Source organism: Lichenostomus cassidix, chromosome 7 (assembly GCF_008360975.1).
Source record: "Lichenostomus cassidix isolate B80296 chromosome 7, HeHo_3.0, whole genome shotgun sequence".
NCBI classification, from domain to species: Eukaryota; Metazoa; Chordata; class Aves; order Passeriformes; family Meliphagidae; genus Lichenostomus; species Lichenostomus cassidix.
In genome coordinates, this window is record NC_139488.1 from 5,208,096 (window position 1) to 5,232,469 (window position 24,374).

Here is a 24,374-nt window from a genome sequence, read left to right on the forward strand (position 1 = left end):
CTGTGGCTGCCCCTGGATCCCTGGAAGTGTTCCAGGTCAGGTTGGACAGGGCTTGGAGCAACCTGGGATAGTGGGAGGTGTCCCTGCCCACAGCAGGGGCTGGAATAGGATGAGCTGTAAGGTCCCTTCCAACCCAATCCATTCTGGCATTCTATGTCAAGAGCTAAATGCAAGTCAGAAACCTGCTCCCCAGGCAACCACATGCCTTTGTTCTAAGCCTGCAGTCAGAAACCAAGCCAAGCTTTAAAGCAATTAATCCTTTAGGATCCCCTGTTCTGCAGGAGGCTGAAGCCCTAACTCACATAAAGAGCCATACACGTGGTGGAAGCACTGATGAACTTTACTGATGGTGTTTGGGTGGAGATCTCCCACCGCTCTCTGGAAAACACAGTTTGGCCTTCTCATCTTGGCGCGGAGGGATGCACTCGGACACGGACACCACACCCAGGATGACGCTGGAATGGCAGAGGCTCAGTGCTTGGGCCCCGTGGGGGTGCGGGATGTCCCGGTCCGAGCCGGGGCGCAGTGCCGAGCCGGGCCGCAGTGCAGGCTAGTGCCGGTGCCCCTTTGGCTGTGGGTGCTGCCCGGCGGCCCGGCGGCTGAGGGGCTGTGGGCTGTGGGGGAACAGTGCCGAGCGCAGCCCCGCCCTGCCCCGCCCCGCCCCGCGCTCGCCCAATCAGCGCGCGCTCCCCCTCAGAGCCGGGCCCGCCCCTCGCTCCCCGTTGCTATCTCCGCCGCGCGCGAGCGCGCGAGCGCCCTCGGCCCCGCCCCCGCCCGCGCGCGGCTCCGCCAATGGGAGCGCCGGAGCCTCCCGAGGCCTCGCCCCCGCGCGCGCGGCTCCGCCAACGGGAGCGAGGGCGCTGCCCGCGGCCACGCCCCCGCGCGCGCGGGGCTCGCGCCGCTGGCGGGCCCGGCGCGGCCTGCACGTCGGCGGCGGCGGCGCGCGCACGGAGCCGCGGCGGCGGCGGCGCAGCGGAGCCGCCGCGGGGCTCGGCCGGGACCGCGCATGGCGGAGCGGCGGCGGCGGGGCCCGGGCAGCGGCGCGGCGCCGCGAGAGGTGAGCCCGGGCTGCGGCGGCGGCGGCGGGAGCGCCCCGCGGGACCTGTCCAGGTCCTGACGCGGTGGCAGGTGCCGGTCGGCCGGGCCGCCCCGCACCTGTTGAGCGCGGCGGGGCCGGGCGGGCCGGGCCGCGGCGGGGCTGCCGGTGCCGGGGGCGCAGTGCGGCGCGGAGCGGGGCCCGGCCGTTCCCGGCGGCGGGGCGGGGGCGGGCGCCCGGGCGGGCTCAGCGGGCAGGGGCCGCGGCGGCGAGGCCATTTTGGGGGGTGGCGGTACCGCGGGAAGTTTGGCCCCGGCCGCCCGACCGGGGGGAGCTCCTCAGCGGGACCGACCGCCCGGCACGGCGCCCTTCCCGGCCGCTCGGCGCCGCGGGGGAGCGGGAGCCCTGTGTGCCCGGCAGCCGCTGCCGCGGGGGGTGGCCCGGCCGCCCGGCTCTTCTGCCGGTGCTCCCCCGGCCGCCGTGCTCCTCCCGCGTCGCCCGGTCCGGCCGCCCCCGGCAGCACCGCCCGCCCTCTGCAGTGGGGAGGCGGCGTGTCCTTGGAGAGCAGCTCGGGCGTGAAACGCGCCTGCACATCCCACTGTCTTCCCTTCCCGGTTGGATAACTCACCCCCCACCCCCCCATCCCGAGCCCTTCTCCATCTGTTGCCGGTGGCCCCCGGCGTGTTTCGTGGTTCCTTCGGGGTTTGGTTGGTTTTGGGCTGTGCTGGAGCAAAACTGCAGTCGTGGGATCGGTGATTGTGCTTTTGAAAGTGTGGTTTGCTTAAGTAAAATAGAAGCAAAAGCCTTCCGAAGGGCGCCTGCCAGGTGACTGAGGGGCACTGCTGGCCTGGGCTACCCCTGCTGTCTGCCCGTTTTCACCTGGTACCTCTCAGGACTCAGCTGGGGGAGCTTTGGTCAGGCCAGAGAGAATCTACACAGCACTCGGGACTCAGCGCTCAGGCTGCTGAAACCACAGAACCGATGGATGAGCTACCATCAGAGCCACGCTAGTCCTTGGCCTGGGCTTTTGGTTTTTTTTGGGTTTTTTTCTTGGTTTTTTTTTTTTAATTTTTAGCACCTTTTTTTTGGTGGTACGTTAAAAAGAAAACCAATTTCATATATTTTTTAGCATAAACAAGGTTAGGGTCTCGTTTCTCATTGTTTTTTATTTTCTCCAAGTGGTGGTGAGCTTGCTGGAGCTGTTGGGATCCTACAGGCATGCTGCTTGCTCTGTGAGTTACCTGTCAGTGCTGAGAGTGAAGTCCTAGCGTTGTTCTCAGAGCTGTTTTATGCTGGAGAGTGGCAGCAGGCCAACCTCTCTGGACACACAAGATGTTTAGAATAATTAGTGATGGAGTACTCTTTTAAAACAATTGTTTGGGTTTATCTAGCACTCAATTGTAGTGATATCTACCTCTAAAAATAGGCAGGCCTCTGTGTAATAAGCCTCGTAGTATAAACAAGTCACGTCTTGAATGACTGTTGTTACTTTTGGGATGTCCAAGACAGATGCCTTTTGGGGGCTTTGCCAAATCTTGTAACTTTTTTTTTCCTTCTGCAGTCAACTATGTTTCTTGGCCCTTACAGTGCGTAGTTGTGTGCACTGACCAGAGGAAAGGCTCAGTAACCCTCGCTGTTCAGGGCTGGCACAGCTGCCCAGAAAAGCTTCCCGCTGCTCCTCTGGCAGCCCAAGATCGAGCAGTCCTGGTTTTTCCATGAAATCCGTGCTTCCATGGAGATGGCCAGCAGTGGGCTCTGCCAGGCGCCTGTGCATCGCCCCTGCTCTGAGGCACTGCCCTCTGAGAATTCAGCTCAGAATCCTGTTTATCTGTGCTCCGTGAGACAGAGCAGCTCGGCTGTGATCCTGGCTGTGCTGCTCCTTCCTGCGCTGCCTTCCCCAAGTTTCCTGGGGTGCATCTGTGTGAGCACACCGTTCTTGCTTCCAGGAGTGAGGAACGAGGGTGGCACGAGGAATTCTCTCACGTTTTGCTGTGTGGTTTATCAGAGCGTGATGGATGAGTGTTGGCCCAACCTCTCATGCGCACATGCTTTTTGGAGTTTGTTTTCAGCAGCCAGCGTGCTGGCTGAGGCTCCTCTGTGTTGCTGATGTTCAAGAGCGCTGGTTCCTCAGCTTGAGAGGGAAAAAACAGCCAACTTTTTAGCAGGAGGAGTGTTTGCTCTATGAGCATTTGTTTTCTGGGCAGGTACCAGAGAGGACATGGTGCTCAGTTTTTGGAACAGGAGGTGTCTCATAGCTTTGCAGACCTCAACCCACTTTGATGTTGCCTCCAGTTACCCAGATTTATCTGCTCAGTTGGAAGTTTAGTACCCTTTTGTGGGCTGTATGTGTTTTGGGAATGGAAATGCAGTTCCACAAGCCCTCAGTGGCAGGCCTCTGGCTTGCTGTGAGCACAAAGGTGTTTTGGAGTACCTTTATTTTAACTAAATGGGACTTTTTTCGCTTAAAAGCCACCCATATTTTGGTTTAAGTGAGTAAAATCTGAATGGCTGGGCTTGTTAGCTCAGACACAGTTTGGGATTGGGACCACGTCAGGCTCTGCTGCTCCCTGGCAAACTCATTCCTACACTTGCCAAACCCCAGACTGCTGCCTCTGGTTGTTCCCAGTCACCTGGTCAGAGATCCTGTGTGGGAACGAAGGGTTCCTGTTAAACAGGGTGATGGCAAACACTGCTCTGAGAGAGCTGTGGGACCACGAGTGTGACATGCTCTCTCAACAACTTGGCATCAGGGCTGTTGAGGTGTCACGTATGACTTGAGGAGGTTTGGGGGGTGATTGTGCTTCAGGACTGCAGGGGCTGGATTGAGTGTGTTGGTGTTTATAGGTGCCAGGGTGGTTTCAGGTAAGGCTGAAATGGGTTGTTTCCAGGTGCTTGCAGTGAGTGCCTTATTACGCTCTTGTGTTTGAAACTGAGGAGGTGCAGGACCCTGAGGGTCTTTGCTTGGATTCCTGAGGATGTAGTCTGATGAAAACAGACCAGAGCTCTTGCTGTTTCTGCAACTTCTGAAACCAGTAGGTGCTTGCCACCTTTGAAACTCCGGCCATGCAGCTGATGCAGTGTGGATTTCATATTATATTTAAGTACCAAAGATTGAAACTGTGGGTTTGGTCTGTATTTATCAGTGGAAGCTGTTATTTGTGTATCTTGGTTTTAAAGAAAATACCTTTGTAGTAGAAACGCTGCCGGACCAAAAAAAAAAAAAAAGCTTGGTGAAATGATTATGTAAGCAAGTGAAATGACGTTCTAAAGCAAGTTTCTTTCCTGTTTGGAGACAGTGTGGTTGTTTTTTTTTTTTTTTTTTGCTCGTTCCTGCTGTTCAGCATTTTTAAAATCCTTTTAGTGAATGTTTTTTGTATGGAAGGTATGAGAAATAGTTGTTTTTTTCAATGTAAGTCCTTGAAGAGGCCATCAGCAGGCTCTGGGAGCTAGCAGGAGCCAGCTGTGAGTATTTGGGGCTGTAGCTCACCAAAGCAGCAGCACATGTGTGCCTTTAAGTAATAATTAAAGCTAAAAAAACCCCAAAGAAACCCACATAACTGCTATTAGCATGGCAGCTGAGCTCAGAGGATGCTCAGGCCAGTCGTTCTCTCAAGAATTTCTGGTTGCAAAGGGATTTGGGCTCTTTTTCTGTTCTCCAGGTCAGCTGCGGTGTATTCCTCCCCCGAGCCAAAGGAATCCATCACCTCCCCAAAAGCTGCCGGGGTTACCTTGAGCCTGTGTTCCCGGCGGGAGCTCGGGCTGAGTCAGTGCTGCCTGCCCAGGGCTGTGACTCAGTGCTGTCCCCTCGCATGCACAGCCAGGGAATAACCTCATTCCAGAGCTGTCCTCTGTGAGTATCGCCTGCTTACAGGGCTTTGGGAATAGCCACAAGCATCTTTTCCTGCGCGCAGTGCTATGGTTTTATGTCTTTGTGGGTTGCGTTCTTTTTTTTACAGTTTATTTTAACTTACTTATTTTTTAATTGTTTTTTTTTAAATTCATGTGCTTGAAGAGGAAGGATGCTTTGTTTTTCTTGTGGAGAAATGTCTTCCCTGATGCTCCAGGGTTAGGTCTTGTTGTGGTTCTGTCTCCTGAAGGGAGGAGAGCTGTCTGTGCTTTTAAATCAGGATTGCTTCATTAGAAATGCCTTTACTGGGAACTGTGGCCATCTTGCTGGGCTTTTAACCTCGATTTCACATGGCATTGCATCACACTGTTAGTGGCCCTGAATGAAATCTGTCAGCACCTTGAAAAGTCCGTCAGATTTGACAAGGGGATGGATTTGTTACAGGCAAGTGCTGAGAAGTTGCATGAGCACAGGAACCTGTGAGGAGGGAATTCTCAGATGAGTGCTCTGCTGAAAGAAAAGCTGTTGTTGGAATGCAGATATTGTTGGACATCAGAGGATCTCTGTGGTAGTGAGACAAACAGCAAATGAAGTTTCATAACTAGTTTCAGTGCAGGCCTTTATTTTCCTGAGTGTCTCTTGTTTTCCTTTGTGAAAGTGGAGATGAGTGATCCAGCAAGCACTTGTGCATCGTTACAGGTGATAGAAGAAAACAAAAGGTTTGGGTACATTCCCTCACCCTGCCCCTGGGGGCTGAAGCACGAGGGAGATGAGCAAGGATTTTAAATTTCCCTGTAAAGGCTCTTGCAGTTGTTTGGGATAATGTCCTTTCATAGGTGCACGAAAGCACCGGGGCCAGGATTTTTCCATGCAGTGTGCTTTTGGCAGAGATGCAAAAGGAAGGGCTGCTCAGTGGATTGCAGAGGAATTTTTTGATTTAGTTTATTTTAAAGAGATTTTAACAGAATGAAGTTCTTAGACCTGGGTAAGATGGTGAGTATCCTGAGTATCCTCATTTGGAGAAAACATATGAGGAAAGTACCATATTTTGGATTTAAAACAGAAATCTTCCTCGTTTGGGGGTGAGTTTGGTGCTGCATGGCAAAAGGTACTCTCTGATTACTTTGCTGCCTGGTGCTTTTGTTATTATGATACTTTAAAGTAGTATAAACAATGTTGTGATGGGCCTTGGGTAAAATTATATGTGAGAACTATACCGATGTCCATTCATCCTTGTTCCAATCTCAGTTTACCAATGGCTCCTCCTTTCTGCTATTAATTTTGTCATATCAACTCTGGAAAGATATGAACGGTTTAAAATTTGATCAAAAAGAGAACATACAGGTATGCAAAACACGAGTTTCTTTCCTTTGTCACATGTAATGTGAAAATGAAGTTTTTACATAGGAATTGTGAGGCAGCCTCAACTAGGAGTGTTTTTTTCCCATTTAGTCTGTTTAGGTTTTGAGATTTGCAGAGATAATTAGTACCTGCCTCTGCCATTCTGGAGGGCTTATGCTTAAATTGTTCAGTGTGTCTAAAATGAAGCTGAGATTTTTATTTAGGTTGATTTACTCAGCTCTTCAACTTTATTAGCAAATGAGCCTTTAAGTTTAAGCTTTCACTGCCTTTTTCCTTGCTTAGTTTATGCTTTAAGATTTGTGCATGGTCTGCTGGAAAATTATTAGAGGGGGAAAAATACCTTTGACTTCTTTCTTTGGATGCAGATTTTATAAACTTCGTTTACAGGGGCCATTCTGTATCAAAATGCGCTTTGATACATCTTAAAATACATATTTGATACATATTTTTTATCTTAAATACTGAGGACGGATACTGAGTACTTAATAAAACAGCCCTAAAACTCTTTAAATGTCTCCCAGTAAGAGCATAGTAAGATCTTTAATTAAAAAGCATGATTAGCTCTAGGTTTTCATTAATAAAATCTGCGGATTAGGTAGAAAATAAGTGTGGCCAACTCTAGCAGAAGACTCCAGTTAGGGATAAAATAAACACTAAGGTCTCGACTATAGATCAGGAAATTTATGCAGCAGAAATTACCAGGGATTTGGGGGAATACTGAAGGAAAATACCTGTGTGGGCTTGGTCTGAGGGAAGAGTAGAGCCCTCTAGATGATGGAGTCTTGATGTGGTCCACAGGATAGGAAAAAAATGCATTCTGATCACAACCAGACTATACTCATTTCAGTGCTTGCTTTTGGCCTTAAGACTTGCCGTGTTTTTCACAGCTAAAGTGGAAAGATCAGTGCTGCTATATTTAAGTCTCTGAAAAATGAGAAGAATTATTATAAGCTGATGGCTGAACTGTGCTTTGTTTGGGAGAAACTTGTAATAAAGCTGGTTCTGTGGGGGAGCCAGGGTTATGTCCTTCCTCCTCTGCCCAGGTTTTAAAGCTTGCTCTTGACATGCTCAAGTCGCTCACACTGGGAGATCAAAGGAAGAGGCGATAACTTCTCTTTTGTCGGATGCTTACTCACTTTTATAACCCTGATAGCCTTCGGTCAAGTTTACACCCGCAAAGCACTTTGTAGCAGGTTTTTTCCACAGTACAGAAATTACCGAGGGGTGTTAAGTAGGGAGAGACCTTCGGGATAGCTTATAAATCTGGAAGACAAGTAGCATTTTTCTCCCTTAGATTTTGGTAGCTAAATCTTGTCAGCTGGTTGAACAGCCCCTTGGGCTTGTTGCCTGTGGAGTTTGCACAAAATGTGGGTGTTGTTCACAGGTGTGGAGCCACAGGCAGCTGCACAGTCGTATTCTCTGTTAAAACAGAGTCATCTTTCCTAGCTAGACTAGAGCATATTCCTGTGCTTTTTTACCTGTCAGCTTTTCAGAAGAGCTGTGTGGCACGATGCTTGTGTTTTTTCAACTGCGGTGGCTTTGATGTCTTCTCTGGGGCTACAACCCCACTCTTGGTTAGAAGCACTCTTAGAGCCAGTGAAAGCATCCTTCCAGTGCTGAGAGCAGACAGGCTTTCCTGGGATTTAATGTGTATTATACAGACTTTCTTGTAGCGATATTTTTCCAGATGCTTTTTATCTCCTGCCGCTCACCAGTGCCAAGTGGTGTTCTGCAGTTTGATGTCATGTGATACTGTGTTTTGATAACAAAGAGGAGCTGGAAATTAATGCTTAACTCAAACCAGCGATCCTGGCCGTTGTGGGTTGGGTGTGTACACAGCGTTTTAATTGGAGTTGGGAACATGTTTCTGAGCATTGAAAAAACATGTAGATGTGGCTCATAATGACATGATTTTATGGTGGATCTGGTTAGACTCCATGGTCTTTTCCAAGCTTAATGATTCCATGATTCTGTGACAGTCTCCTGCATATCTCTGCCTCTGGGATGGAGATGGGAGAATGTGCACAGGCTGCCTTCAGAGGAGGGTGAGTGCAGAGATGAGCTCTAGGGGCATTTCCACTGCCTCTTGGTTTGTGATTGGATCGTGCTTCTGTCGCTAATGAGTGTTCAGACTTTGATTAATCAGAAGCTAAATCAGACCCTTCGCTGAGTTAGCAGCTCTCAAGAATATGAGACAGAAAAGCACAGCTGATGCAGGCAAAAGCAGGAAGGTCTGGTTGGGAGTACTTTTGTCCAAGTACAGGCAAAGGGGTGAAGTCTCCCAAAAAAAGCTTTTGTGAAAGTGGAGAAAATCCTGTCTTCACTCCATAATCTACCATACATGCTTCAAGTGGTGGGAGCTCAAGCCCAGCAGCCCCCTCCCCATTTCACAGGTCCTTCCATCAAATCCACAAGATCTGTTTTTTCTTGCGTCTTTGAAACTCTTGCAAAAATCTGTTATGTTAAACACAGCTCTGCTGTTTTCCATGTGGGTGATAACGAGTTGGGAAAGCTTCCCAACTAGTGGAAAAGGGTACATTAGTCTAAAAGCCTTTGGGTAGTTTGTCCCTGTTTGATGCTTTTGTATGGAAGTTGATTTCTGCAGAGCTCAGTGCTGACGAATGCGGATAATGAGGGATAGTGAGTACTACTGTAGCTTTGTCGTTTCTTTTATCGTGTTGCAGCCTAGTTTATCTTCTCTTATCCCCCGAAAGCTATTCTTAGGAAGTGGTTGTTTTTCTTGAATTAAGTGAGTGAATAATCACTATTTCATTCACTGTCCTTACATATGCTTAAATATAGTATTAACCTAATCTTCTTATATGCTTTTCCTTCTGCTGCTCCTGAGTTCCTAAAGGAATCAGGTTCACTATTAATAAGATCTATGAATGAACTTGCCTGGAAATGAAATAGTTCTTTTGGGCTTTAGCTTGTGTTTATTGCCAAGATGGTAATTTATTTATATTTTTGGATGGCAGCATTGTTCCGTGTGCATGTAACTTCTGTGCTGTCAAGAGAACGTCTTCTGCGTACAAATTCCTTAGATACAGTCTATGAGATGGTTGTTTTATGTTTTTTTTTTTTCCCTGCTTGGAAGGGAAAACGGCTGTTTGGTGGCAAGCTTTCGGTTTTCCATTATAGGAAGGAGGGAGGAAGAGAGGGAGGGAGCTCTCCGTGGTACTTGCAGGGCCGGGGCTGCCGGGCTGTGGGCTCTCGCTGCTGGAGGGAGGCTGTTCCTGTCCTCCTGCTCCTGGCACATCCCAGCTACATAATATAATAAAATATATCAATTATATTTTACATATTTTAAAATACTTTTATATATATGATATAATACAACTGAAATAAATACACCTTAAATAAATATAGCTAGTGTCCCTATAACTCTGTAGTTTTTTTTCAGCTTGTCCTTCTTCCATCGCTGCCTTTCAGATCACGACGGCTGGCTGGCTTGTTTTGCAGCCCAGATAATACCTAGCACTACTGGTCAGTATTCCCAACCCCCCTGCTTATTTTCCATCTCCTTTGGCCTCCTTGTGCACTTTTTCTCAGACAGAACCATGCTTTTCATGCAGGCTTCAGTCAGGTTTCAGCTGAAGGTAAGCCATGACACCTCTGAGGCCAGTTTGCCCAACCTGGCTATTAACATCCACAGCTTCTCTCAGTCAGCTGATACCCTTGCTGATTTTCAGCAGAAGCCTTTTTCAGGTTCACAGTTCATAGAAGATCCAGGCTTGGAAGGGACCCACAAGGATTATTGAGTGCAACTGCTGGCCCTGCACAGGACAACCCCAAGAAGACTTGTGGCTTGTTGTCCTTTCAATATGTTCTTTCCTCAGTCCCTTGTTCAATAGATTTGCTTTCTTTTAGACTTTGCTGTCCAGACTTAAGCAAGGTTTCCCGATAGCTGTGAGAACATTTTCTAAGTAGCTGCTCTTGATGGCTTTCAGTGAATATGGTGTATAGAAATACAACTCTTGATTATTGTAATAAAAGCTCTGTTGAGGAATATGTCTATTGACTGTTACTCTCTTGCCAGAGTGTCACCTGACCTGTAGGACAGCTTGGCTGAAGCAGGCTGCTTTGAATGCTAAAGAAAAATGAGCCAATATTTTGAAGGTCATAGCTTTTAGAGTGCAGTGGTAGAAAGTAAGGAAAGGAATTTTTCTCCTGTTAACATCCAGTGTAGCAGAGCTCCTCATCATTACTTAAGGCTTTGGCTTGGCAATTTGTGTTTCTCCCTGGGTCACAGACCTTCCTTGCTATCTTCTGGTGTTTTCTTGCCTAGGTTTGGTATGTTGCTGTAGTTCAAACTGGACATTAATTGTAAAAATACAAAATAATAATACAAAAATTGTATTAATTGTATTAATGGGTATTTTTATATCCAGTGATACTTAAAATGCATACAAACACCTCTTGCTTCAGCAGTTGTCCTGACAGCATTGCTAGTAAGTACTACTTTAATGTGTGTGCAGTGGGGTGGTTTTGAATAAATGACTTTTGGATCTATCTTAGGAGGCTGCTGGTGTTGTTATTGGAGGATTTCACCTCCCAGAGCTAAGTCTTGGTTTCTTGTATACTGCATGTTCACAGTGCATAGGTTATCCTTGAAAGAACAGCCAACTCCCTGTATTTCTGAATCAGTAGCTGCTGCTTCTTTACTTCACAGAAAAAGTATGCAGTATGTGCATATATAAAAAATACATGCATATGTATAATGTCTATGTTCAGTACTTTGTCCAGAATAAAAGCTTCAGTCTAAAAATAAATTCAGTAAAAGGTCATGAAAGTAGGTTCATAATCCAAATTCCACTCAACGGGTTTTTTCTTTGCATATGAACGGATATACTCTGCTTCTGTGACCTGAGATCTCTTAAGTAGTCTTGATGGCATTAAATGGCTCTTTGTCTCTGTGGTTTTGTTGTACTGAACCTAAAGCAAATGTTATGTCTTGAGTTATTTGCTCCCCTGGGTCAGCATGCCAGGGGAACAGGGATTTTCCATCCTCTTGCTGGAGCAGGTGCACCACAGTCTGTGCAGAAAGCAGTGCTTGTCTCTTTGGTAATGTGCTGCTGTTTTTAAAATCTTTGGGCTCTCTGGTGGGGTCATCCTTGGACCTTGTGCATGTGTTGCTGTAGGTGTGGGGAGCAGCAGAGACAGCAGCAGAATGTGGTGATGCTCCAGCTATGTCAGTGCCGTGTGAGATGGCATCAGGCATCTTGGGTGGCTCCACTTTTGCCTGGAGTGGGAATACATCACAGCAGGGGAGACACGACTCTCTGAGCTCCAGCAAAATCACAGGCAAGTGTCCCACGTCCCAGGTGAAGTCCCTCGGAGTTTTCATTCCTCCTCTGCAGCTCATGGCTGGTTGGCAGTAGGTGCTGCCTGTCTGCTGCCTTTCTGTGCTGTGGTGCACTTGGAGGGCTGGCAGCTCTGCCCTCCTCCTGGGGCCACCCAGATAGCCTTTCTGGAAGGCTAGAGGTGTGTTTGGGGCTAATCCAGTGTACTTGCTCTGCCAGCATTTGCAGTGTGTATCAATTCTGCCTGAAAAGCATAGACTATCTCTTGCCCTTGAGTCTGTACAGTTCTCCCTTCCAGGACTGATAATTGTTTCCCTTTTTCCCTTTCTCCCCCCTGTATTTGCACAATCAGACTCTGATTTGTTCTTCTAGACTGAGCAGCTCTTGAGGGTACTTCTCTCAAGCTCCCTGGGCCATATGTCACTCTGTAGTCCTTCCGTGCTTGCCTTTGCTTTGATGTGATGCTGATTTGCAAGGTGGCAGAGTTGGGCAGGGTCCTATGTTCAAGGCCAAGGTGGGATGGGGCTTGGAGCAACCTGGGATAGTGGAAGGTGTCTCTGCCCATGGCAGGGGGTGGAATAAGATGAGCTTTAAGGTCTCTTCCAACCTAAACCAGTATGGGATTCTGTGATCTGGAACTTTCATCACTTACTCATTAATTCTTCCCCTATAAATAGTTTCAGATTTATCTTGCCAGGAGGTTCTTTGGGGCCACTTTGTGTAAATAACTTGGTAGTTAAATTAGGTGTAAGTATTTCAACTCTCATTTGTCTTGTTTTCTTTGGCTGTCAGGAAGAACTTTTAATGCTCAACAAATGATGTTATGTTACCTGAAAAGCTATTTATCAATTTTTATCTAAGCTCAAAAAGGCTAATGAAAATTAATGTATGAGTTACCTCCCAACATCTCAGCCCTTAGGGGGGAATACATCAAAACTGTCTGATGTACTCTCGAGTCACTGTCTTGATACACTCACAAGTTTTGGTCCAGTTGCCCTCTAATGTGATTTTTGCTCAAGGGGGACCTTACTGCTCTCTACAACTCCCTAACAGTAAGTTGTAGCCAGGTAGGGATTGATCTCCTCTTTCAGACAACAGGTGACAGGACCAAAAGAAACTGCCTCAAGTTGTGCCAGAGCATGTTCAGGTTGAATAGCAGGAAAAATTCCTTCACTGGAAGGATGGCCAAGCACTGGCACAGGCTGCCCAGGGCAGTGCTGGAGTCACCATCCCTGGTATGTGCTCAAGAAAGCGTGTAGATGTGTCATCTGGGGACATGATTCAGTTGGGAACATGGAGGGCCTGTCTTAGCAGTTGGAGTTGATGATCTTAGAGGTGTTTTCCAGCCTCAGTGATTCTATGATTCCATGTGCAAGTAATGCAAGCCACAGGTCCTGACCTGTGCCTGGTCACGCCAGCATCTTTGCTCTCTCTCACTCTCCTTCTGCTCTATCCAAAATCTTCTGGGTGTTTTCCTTGCTTGTCTTGTCAAACTCTGGGATGTATTACAGTTTCTTGAGTATGAAGGTGGTAAGTCCCATTTCTGTACAACGTGGCTGAAAAATGTCTAATATTCTGTGATGGCAAACACTCTGCCCACACAGCCGAGTGGTGATGGCACTCAGATTTTACACCATAAGTGTGGTTGGTGGTGTGTTTTGTTGTTTTTTTCTCTTTTTTCTTTTAACATACAGTAACTTGATATTGAATAACAAAGAATTGCTTTGGAAGGGACAATTTGAGTCAGTCTTTTGTTAGAGAGATCCCTGACAGCCTGTTGCATGCCAGATCCTGAGGAAGGCTTCCAGGAACTCAGAAGACTGGCGGGAAGTCAAGGTGCACCAACAGTTAGCTTGAAGTTCTTCAAATCTGCTCGTATTGTAGTAGGAGAAAGGCAGAAATGTGACTGTAAAAGTGAAATGTAACACTTCCATATTCTTAGAAGTCCAACAGCTTGATCTTCCTAAAACACTGCAGTGATGAGACACAGATGCCAAAATCCTGAAAGTTTCCACCATGGAAATGCAGACTGTCAGTGAGACTTGAGTCACAAATGTGGAATGCTTTTAGTTTAACTTGCTGCTGCCATGCTCCCTCTCTGGGACAGCCTCAGAGTGGGCCTCTGTGGGGAAGAAAACTCAGTTTTAAGATGCAGGTGCTGTTTTTTGGCTCCCTGCTGCACTGGACACTTGGTGTGACACCTTTTTCCTTGGCTGATGCGGTGGGGTGAGGGCTGCCATGTGCCCAGAGTCCTTGCTGTGGTCCACTTGCTTCCCTGTGATCTCCAGCTCTGCCCAGAGCACAAAATTAATATCCATAAATAGAGAAGCAGCAAGAAAACAACTGAGCTGGAAACATGTTTTCCAGCTAACCCAATCCTTTGTTGGGAAAACAGCATGATTCAGATTTCTTTCAGAGTCTTTTAACTTCCCTGTGTATGGAGTTCCTGTAATGTGCAAGTTAAAGCTAAAGGATTAAAGAGCTCTGAAACTCTCCCATGTTACATGCATAACATATATTTAAAAACTAATATTAAGCCTGGTAAAAATGCTGTCTGTAGGTGCCCTGGCTTTGGGTGCACATGTATAGTCCATGATTTTTGCCTCTTGGGTCTTGTCAAGAGGACGAGGAGGGGTGGTTTAAATCTCCTTCATGTCACTTGTCCTCTATCAGGTGACACTTGGCCTCTCTCAGTGTTCTGCTTTTAAATCCAGGAATAAATCACATTGGTTCTTGAGGCTGTGGACATGGTCTGGAAGCTCCCAGTGAGGTGTATTGTTGCAGGCATGGCTTAATATGGTCACTTCATCCCACCTTTGTCAGCAATCTCTAGTTCCTCTGAGAGGCTGGAGGCAGCAGTGCAGCCATCCCAGCCTGTCTTGAAAAGCAGGGATCTGGGATTAAAGTTCTGGCACTTGTGAAGCAATAAACTTAAGGACTGTGGAGAGTGACTTCCCATGGTAACAGCCAGAGAAGACACTCATACGTCCTTAATGCAGAACATAATCTCATGGTTTTGAACACTGTTAAACTGAGTGATAATTATTTGACATCTTTTATTAAACACTGATTTCTGAGGTATTTTTCTAAAGACTAATGCTAAGTACAAAGTGTCACATGGATCTAATCTTTGCCCTAAGGTGGGAGTAAGAATGAAAATAATCAAGTCTGCCTTGTTGTGAAGGCTGGAAAATATTGCTGCTGTTCAAAGGAAGAAAGATTTGCATTAGTCTAATATGTGCTGCACCAGCAAGCTTGAAGGAAGTTTTACAGGTATTTTTTTTTAATGTGTTAAGCTGAAAACGCTGGTTGATCACTGTAGCATTGACAAGAGCTTTCAGCAGTTTTATCAGCCGGGGCAGGAATGTCTGCTCCAAAGTGGGGCATCTTCCCGTGCCAGAATTGGTCAGTGTGCTGGGATGGGTGGGTTGCCCTGTCTCTGCTGCTCCTGTTGCCTAAATTCTTGTCCACAGTTTGTCTGTAGTAAAAAAGAACGTTTTTTCTTACCTGTTGTCTAGAAAGTACTAATACTGGGCAGAGAAATTACAACTCATTTCCTCAATTCCATTGCCTTTTAAAGGCTGCTGCTTACTCTGGAGGTTGCACTGTTGTACTATTTCAGTTTGACTAATGTTTAAAGCAGCTTAATGAGTAATGTAAATGTTTAAACACTAGCAATAGTGAAATCATCAACAAGAAGATTAAAGCCTAAGTTCCCCTGAAGACATTTGTGGTAATTTTGTTCATGTGAATAATTCCTTTGGCTTCAATCGCATTCTCTTCTAAGGTAACTGCTCTTACACATTGGATGATCCTGTAAAAAGAGGAGTGGCATTAAAACCTTTGATTTGGAAATAATGTTGTTTCAGTATTAACGTTTTGTATTGAGGCTTTATGCTGCTAAATGTACCAGTACACTAGTGAACATCATTTTTCAAACACAGGAGATGGCAAAAGGTAGAAGTGAAGACTTTCTGGCTGATACCATGTGAATGTGTGAAACCATTTTTGGTGAGAGAATATTTGAAGAATAATTTACTGTGTTTCTTCCTGAACAGTTTTTGAATAATTGAGCATTCTAGAATAAATGATGAACATACTCTTATTTGATATCTGCTTTAAAAGCTTGGATATTACTTGATGGAGTGGCATTGTTTTTTTTTTTTTAACCATGGATTCCTGTTGCTTAATAGCTGCTGAATTTTCATAGCTTTTGAAGTGTCAGTGAACTTTGTTTCAGTGTCTTGTGTACAGAAAGTACCTGTTTGTAAGTTCAGAAAGACTTTGTTTCATATCAAGGGAAAGAGAAGCATTTGACAGCTTGTATCCTGTGTAAACTGCACTTTCTGCTTTTTCCAATTGCAACATATATGTCCTTTTTTCCTAAACTTTTTTTTCATTGTGGTGCTCAATGGCTAGTCTTTCTTAATTTATGTTAGAATTTTAAGTGAGCAGTTCAAAAGGGCTGTAGGAGATGTGGGTTGGATGTAGACTATTATTTCTTTAATTAATTCTGATAAGCTGAAGTAAGTACGTCATAGATGTCAAATTGTTTCTTCATATTTAGATGGAAAATGTTTTCAGAGGAAAACCCAGTTCTGTAGTCGTGCTGTTGAACTGAATTTATAGTTTGTGGCAGAGATTCATGACTTTGTGTATGAAAAAAGATGTCATGTCACAGAATCACAGAATATCCTGGCTTGGAATGAACCCACAAGGATCATCGAGTTCACCTCTTGGGGTGTCCCAAGAACCCCACCATGTGCCTGAGAGCACTGTCCAAACCCCTCTTAAACTCATCTCTTTTACTGGAGGCTCACACTATTGTTTAGTGGCATCAGGAGCAAAGTCTTGCTGAAGGCATCTCTTTCTCAGGCTCCCTGAGTGACTTTTACACAGGCATATAGTGATAGGACGAGGGGAAATGGTTTCAAACTGAGAGATGAGAGATTTAGGTTAGATGTTAGGGGAGAAATTGTTCCCTGTGAGGGTGGGCAGGCCCTGGCACAGGGTGCCCAGAGAAGCTGTGGCTGCCCCTGGATCCCTGGCAGTGTCCAAGGCCAGGCTGGACAGAGCTTGGAGCAACCTGGGACAGGGGGAAAGTGTCCCTGTCTATGACAGGGGGTTGGACTGAGATGAGCTATCAGGTCCCTTCCAACCCAACTGCTCAACGCTGGATTTAACATTCCTGTGGTTTTTGTCATGCACTGGCAGTTGAGATGCCTCAGCAGATTACTCTCGTTTTTCAACACCTGAGAAGTAAAATATATAGGAAAGTAAATACATAAAGATTGGAAGTGGTGGGTTTTTATCCTGGCCTTAGTACTGGTGCTGAGTGATGAGTGCTTCCAGGTTGTTGCCTTGTGTTTGGGTGGTTTTTGCAGCTTGTCATCTTGAGGTGGTACCTCAGATGTCTGTTTTGATTCTTGTTTCATTGAAACATTTTCAGCTGATCTTTAAAAAGGTAATATTTGAAGGTATTCCTAAATGGCCAACACGTTGTGTTCTTCAGATGATTTTCAAGTATCCTTTGCGGCTCTGGGAGAAATCATGGGCATGTTTTCCAACTTTTTAGGGTAAATTAACTCACTAGTAAGGGACAAAGGATTGATGTAGTGAATTTTCTGGAAGGTAACAATATGGAGATGCTGTAGTGAAGTCCTGAGCTCCTAGAGAAGCCCCTTCTGGCAGGTTCTCCCTGCACAAGATATTGGGGAAGAATGTCATGACTTGTTCAAGCCCCAAAATACCCATCTGCCACTGGGCAGAGCCAGGTAGGACATGCTGGACATCAGAGCTTTGCTGCTGGCTTTTAGAATGTACTTTTATTTCCCTTTCTTTGCTATTTATAGTGTTTACTGGTTTAAGGTGTCACAAGTGTCAGTTTTTCCTCCACCTGTCTTTACTGCTCACATATAAAAAAATTACTAAAATAAGCTTTTTTGCCTAGTTCTTAACCCTGGCTGGTTCCTTCTCTGTAAAACTCACTGCACCTGCCAATATGTAAGAATTTTTGGCAGTCAGTGGTAAACTTAAAGTCTCAATTCTCTTGGATTTGTTTTAGTTTGTTAGGGAATTATAGACTGGAGTAATGTGTATAAGGAAAATAATATAAAATCTAAAATAACACAAGGATATGCTAATATAAAAAGTTAAAAACTATTAGCAATGTGTTTTTTCAGGATTAATTATAACTTTAGGCAATGCTCCTGCAGAAAGAGAATAATCAAAACCTTGTTTTTAAAACACAGTTTTAGTGGTTGTTGCCACAAGTATGGGGTTTTCACATCACATCTAATTTATATCTCGTATTCCAAGAAATTGGAAGTTTTTATTGTGGATGTGGGAACACTAGGACGGGACTTTGAACTGAATTTTCTGGAAATTTTTCCTGCTTTGTGCTAAGACCAATGTAATATTGGCATTAATTATTTTCTTTTTATTGGCAAATGTTGCCATGAAGTGTTGAGGAAAAAATAGCTGGGATTGAACTGATGCAATATTGTAATTTATGGATTTTAAATATTGTGTCAGATCCTTTCTTGACCAAAGCAGTTCGAGACCTGAGATGTACATCCATGTGGCTGTGATGTGCAGCTGTATAACTTGAATTCAGTGTAGGTTTCTGCAGGGCACCAGCACCCTCTTGTGGGCTGTGTGATGGGTTTTTGGAACCGTTTTAGGATAGTCTTCTCACTGAAAAGGCCCCCTCAATATTGTTTTAGGACTTGGAGGTTATGTGTTAAATTCAAGCTGTCTGTTCCTCATCTAACAGCTGGGCCTGTTAGTGGAAATAATTTCTCACAGCATCCCCATTATCCTGGATCCTTCCTAGAATCAGAATCATGAAATAGTTTGGGTTGGAAGAGACCTTTAAAAGGAGGTTGTGTGTGTCTTACCCTACATCTGCTGGTTGTTTTCTACTCCCCTGCTGGTAATTAAGGGATTTTCCTGTTTTGCAGGAGAATGCAGAGTGATGTCAATGGGATCAAGAAACTGGTGTTTAGAAAGGGGATTGTTGCATGAGGTGCTGTTAATATGGATTAAAATCAATCCCTAAAACTAGAAACTGAAGATCTAAATGAAAAAAAAATCTAACAAGATGAGAACTCTGGATTTCATATGGATTTGCTTTCGGGATAATATGGCTGTGATAACACAGAAGTTTATTCCTGTTTTAAACCATTATTTACCACATTTCTGCTGATCCTCTCTCCTAGAAGGTGCAGAGATTGCAGATTGGGTTCTACTACAAATCTGCTTGTACCTCAGGGATATTTTTTCTGACCATCAGTATTAGGCATCTTGAATCTGGATTTTTTTTTTTTTTTTTTTTTTTTGGTGTCTTTTCCAACCAGGAATATCCAGAATGGCCTGTCACCCTTTCTTTGCTATGGTTTCAAAGGACTTGTCTCTGGGATTGTGTATATGCAGTATGGACTATTTATTTTTAGAGAATCAGGAATTTGTCCTTTTTAAGGTCAGGAGTTGCCATTTGTAATGTACTTAAATTTTTAAAGAACCAAACAATTAACTGGATTTCCTCTTCTTTTGCAGGTTGCAGAATCAGCATGTGTCTCCAATAGTTAAAAAGGTAAGCAAACTGTATTTGCAAACATATGGCAGAATTCTCTGTTTTCTGATTGATGCATTTGGCTCATAACTTGGAGGAGGAGAGACTTCATCTTAACGTATTTGAACACTTATTTAGCACTTTTTTGTTGTATCCGTAACTTTTATTTATGTTTATACTCCAAATCTCTTCACAATTATTGGATCAGCACAGTTTGAAAATAGAGAGGATATTGGTTAGAAATATCTAAGGGTATCAAGTTTATACTACGAAAACTTAGTTACCCTTCTGCATGCAAATCTGTATCCAATCCATATTAATCAGGTAAATATGCAGAGCTGGCATGCAGGACTTGAGAGTTTGCAGAGTGTTTGAACAAAGCTTAGTAATTGATTTTGGTGGGAAAAGAGGAAATAAGTCCAATTTTTAAGTCTGTCTCCTAATCCAAACTGTTACCCTACCTGTATGAATGTTTTTTTATCTTTTTATGAAATAGCTTCCAGATACTTGAGTCTCTTTTAACCCCCTTTAAAGCTGTTCTAGATTTTTCTTGCAATTAGCTATCATTTTCCTTAGCACTGGATAGCTCCATCAGTTAAACGATGTTGAAAATACTGATGTCACTTACTGGGAGGTCTAGGCTGCTTAGTTTTTCTCTCTGAATTGTTACCACTTTGGCCTTGGAAGCACATCATAAATACCTTTCTGACAGTCACAGGTATTTGAGGAGTCCTTCAGAAACAAAATACATTAAAAATGAGATGTTCAGTCCTAACAGTAAACCAGTAAGGAGGTTACAGACAAAGGAATAAATCTGCAAACTTCTGAAGTTATTTCTAATTTGGAACAGAGCTCTAGACTTCTTTGGTTGAGGGAGCAAGAGATGCAACCTCAGTTATTTATGTAACAGCAGATGGTGCTGTTGGAATGGATTTAATCACCTGAGGAATAAACTCTAGGCTGAGGTATATATCAGAGCTCTTGGGGTTCCCAGTGTGCAGCCAGCATCTCTGGATCTGGAATTTGCTGTGCAGAGCAGCTGCTCAGGCTGTAGGTTAGCCCCTGCTAATTCTAGAAGTTGCTGCGAATTTACATTCATTCTTGCTGAAGTACACAAAACTAAAAGGAAAACTGCTGTTGGCCTGTAATATTGTCCTTGTGCTTGAAAAATACACAACTTGCTTGTGGGAGCAAAAAATAAAAATCTTTAAAAGAGTTTACAAAATACAGCATATGACTATTTCTTCAAAGAGAATATAAAGTAAGCTGATGATAGGGGCCAAATCTATAAGGAAATGAGATTTGCAAGGATGGTTTTTGGAGATTTTAATGGGCATATATATTTAAAAATTTGTCATATGATATGTGATGTATATGAATATACTTAATATATATGTAAAGGCTGCAGCATGGCCTTGAGCCTCCTGCCCACAGGGAACCTGATGGGAAGGGACTTGAGATGCCACAGCTGCAGAGTCTCCAAGTGGGGCTCACAAACCCTTCATCACAAAACTCTGTCTATCACAAGCCATAAATCCATGGAAAAATAAACTGGCTTTGTTCTGCTGGACTAGGTGGCAGAGGGAAGAATTGAGATGCTGAAGTTGTCCATCAGCCTTGCTGTGTTGCTTCTGATCTCCAAGAGCAGGTTGAACAGGGCTTGCAGCAGCCTGGCCTATTGGAAGGTGTCCCTGCCCATGGCAGATGAGATTTAATGTCCCTTCCAACTCAAACTACTGGTCTATGATTTGATGCTGTGATTTTATTTCCTAAAGCTGCTGTTAATATTACACCTACAGTGGGTCACTAAGTGACACTAAGGCCTCCTTCCTGAGTGTCACACCCCAGAATTGCTTTGCCTTGGGGAGCAGAGGTTGGCAGAGTTAGGAGATGCTTTGGGTGGAGAGCTATGAGGGTGACCTGGAAGAGTCTCTTTTCAGTCTTTACACCAAATTCTGTGAATGAAATCTCTGACAGGTTAGGGCAGTTAAAGTAATTATTAGAAGCAAAATCATGTATGAACTTCAGATAGCTAATACAGCAATTCTGCCCCCAAAAGGAAGGAGAAATAGATGTTGTTACGTATCTCTTTCTTGGCTGTGCTGAGAACAAGGTGGTGAAAATCTGAGCATCTGAAGGAATTTTGGTAAAGAGCTCAGTAGTTTCACAGGCTGCTGTTTGCATTTTATGAAGTGTGCTGTTTTCTCAAAGGTGCAGAATGAATTCTCATCCCCCAAGGGGTGTTTTTTCCCTTTCTCTGTGTCAATGTTGCTGTTCCTTAAAATCCGTATAGCTGTAGATACCTCACCCTCCATGTCCTTGCTCTGTCAAGGTCAAGAGCTTAGTGTAAATCAACAGCTTATTGTAAATTGATATGTGAAACTTGGCCTGAAACTATTAATTAGTGTGTAGAGCAGCACACCAAATTAGGCACAGCACTGGTTTGGGGGTTGCTCTTAGATGGGACTCATTTCCTCCTGAGCTTCTTGGTGGTGACTATGACTGTGGCATTGATGGCTTGTTCCTCCATGGTAAGTTCTTCTTTCTGAATTGAGTCAACTGAGCTCAGATGATCTTGTTGCTCTTTCTTCATCCTCCAAGAAGTAGTGTCTAATGACATGGATGCTGAAGTAGAACTTCAGCTTCTCTGAAATGCGGAAGTCTGAAGCTTTCAGTGTTTAGGCTTCCAACAAAAATAATTTCAGTCAAAGAGTTCACTCAGTCTGTGCTTTCCACCACAGACTGGAGATGTAAAAGCTGTTACTTGGGAGCTGGGGAATGAGTGCCAGCAGGTAGAGCTCCTTTTCAGTACATCAGCCAAGTCCCAGTAGTGAGCTCAAGCATGTTGGGTTTGGTTAGTTAAGTACTGCAAATTTAGGATGCCAGTGGCAATGTTTTTCAAAAAATGTCAGCCTGGATAGTTGTCAATATGATGGTGCATGTAAATCATCTACCAGAGTTCATCCAGATTCAATCATGTGCTGTGTTTCTGATCTACTGACAAATAAAGGTCTGAGAGCAGATAGAGGTGAGTGGCCAGAGAAATGTCATCACTCTAGTAATACTCTGAAGAAACCTGTGGAACCTGTCCCTGAAACAGTCCCTGTGGAAGGTGCTTTTCTGTCCTGTGAGGTTTAATCTGAGGGCAGGATTAAAGGATAGCTGCAACCCTCAGCCTGTGCTGGTGATCTGTAGGATCTACAGGATCAACAGATGTCACTCAAATGGGGAAACAGGATGTTATCACATTATTCCATAATGTCACATGTTACTTTTTAGTTTATGAAAAGGCTGGAAAATACTACAGGTAATATTGACAATGGGAGGCCTCTTGGTCAGGCCTGGCGTAGAAGCTCTTGTGTGGAAAATCTGTGACTTAAGTATATTTGAGATTGGTATATTTATGTATTCCTGCTATTTCCAAACACATTCTGTACCTTTTGAGGCACTGTATGAAATGTGAATGTGAGAAACAGTTGTAAAGGATGCTGAAATCATCTTGTTGCATACACTAGGTTGTAGAAATATTTCCTTGTCTATGTGTCTCCTTATTTCTGAGCAACAAGGCTGAGGAGTTTGCCCTCCTTTATTAATAACAAAATAAAACCAATTGTGTCTTTCCACACCTAGTCCTAAGAGAACTGTCCTTTCTTGCTCCTAGTGTGTGACAAAGGGTTAATTGTCACATGTGCCTCGGGCAGTGGGTAGGGTCGAGCTGCATCCTTCACTCATCTTTGTTTGCTGGACTGTGCATCAGTGCACTGCAGGGTTCCAGGGGCTGGGTGGAGAGAGCCCAGGGATAAATAACCCTCCTTTTGGGAATACTGCTGCACTGGGAGAGGGCAAGGGGATGGCACAGGAGCTAAGGGGTGCATGGCATCACCTCAAGCCATGGCTCTGGGCATGGGGACCTTCTGCAGCACAGCCCCACTGCGCTGGAAACGCAGGAGGACAAAGCGATCCCAGAGGAAAGGTAGTGCTTTAATTGCTGCATTTAATTGCTGAAACAAAGGAGTTGGTGGAGGGGTGGTGGTGGTGTTGGAAATATAGTTTTCAGGTGAGGTTTGAACCTCTTTGCAAAGTGGGACTTCAGTGTTTGCACTTTGGGTTGATAGGAAATCCAGTTTGTTGGAAATATTTTGTGCGCCATCCATTCCCCAATGTTTTATTTCACGTGGCTTTCAGAGTTTGGAAGGAGAGGATTTTTTAACAAATATGAAACTTCTCCAAAACTGCAGCTGTCTGATTTACATTGTTTTCTAATAGCTCTGTGTCATCTATCAGGTTAATGGGATTTTTTGCATATATGCCGTTCTCTGAATGTAAAGCATTGTTAGCTGCTAAATTTCCCTATTCAAGATATATTTAGGTTTTCTCAGTAATGATAACAAGCCAAGATAACTCTTAAGGTCTTTCTCAGCTCTTTTTTGCATGCAGTGGATACCTAGGATATTCAAACAGAAGAAATGCAGGTTATCTCTATGTGTGTGCTATAGCAAGTAAACATCCACTCATGTAGATTTGCTTTAAAATCATTCAAGTAGTCTCCTGTGGAAATAAAGGTGAATTCTGTTGTGTTGGCTACTGCATTTTAAATTACTTTTGATGTTCTTCCTACCTTTGGAAATACTCTACAGGAATTAAAGTCTTTAAAACCAGGAGAGGATTAAAAGTGTACTTTTTCCTGGCTCCACTTACATTAGCATACATTTAGATGTTGTTTTCCTGTTTGATGTTTTCCTGCTGGCTTTAATGCATCTCGGAAAGGTTTTTGTTGTCAAAACATTACAGGGTGTGCTGCTGTGCAGGATCCCTTGGCTTCAGTGAGTGAATTAGATAAGAGCCAGGTTGGAGGGTTGTTGCTCTGTGTTATAAACAAAAAAACTCCCCTCTGCTACACCAGCATAGTCAAACTCTCAATTAATTTATCAATATGCCTGAGAGAAAACAGTCCCTGTAGCGAGGAGGTGGCTTCTGCCACAGCCCCATTCCACACAGAACATGCTGTAAATACCCTGACCCAAATCACTTATCACAGTTATTCCTTATTGCTGTTTTTGAAAGTTCTGTTGTTACTCTCTGAACAGCAATTAAGCTTTTCCCTTTACTATTACTTTTTTTTTCCCCAATAAAAGTTTTCTCAGTTCTTTCTGAGGATTTTACTGTGTCCCTTATCCCAGAGCAGGATTTTAAGAACAAAATTTGAGAGTTTATCATACCTTGGTGTCTAAGGCAGATGCAGAGCGTCAGTGA

At 44.5% G+C, this 24,374-nt stretch overlaps 1 protein-coding gene across 6 annotated transcripts in view; it reads left to right on the forward strand.

Annotated features, from left to right (window-relative positions):
- The first annotated feature begins 929 nt into the window (after positions 1–929).
- Positions 930–24,374, forward strand: part of ADARB1 (adenosine deaminase RNA specific B1) — a 59,676-nt gene continuing 36,231 nt past the window's right edge. Inside the window, exons 1-3 of one of the 6 annotated variants that reach the window (XM_085065954.1) lie at positions 3,962–4,068; positions 4,696–4,886; positions 19,106–19,142. The gene's annotated coding sequence lies outside the window, so the exon portion shown is untranslated. Of the gene's footprint in view, positions 1,058–3,961; positions 4,069–4,377; positions 4,499–4,695; positions 4,887–19,105; positions 19,143–24,374 lie in introns of those variants that run through there. The other 5 variants (XM_085065953.1, XR_014853372.1, XM_085065955.1 and 2 more) reach the window with 5 other exon arrangements.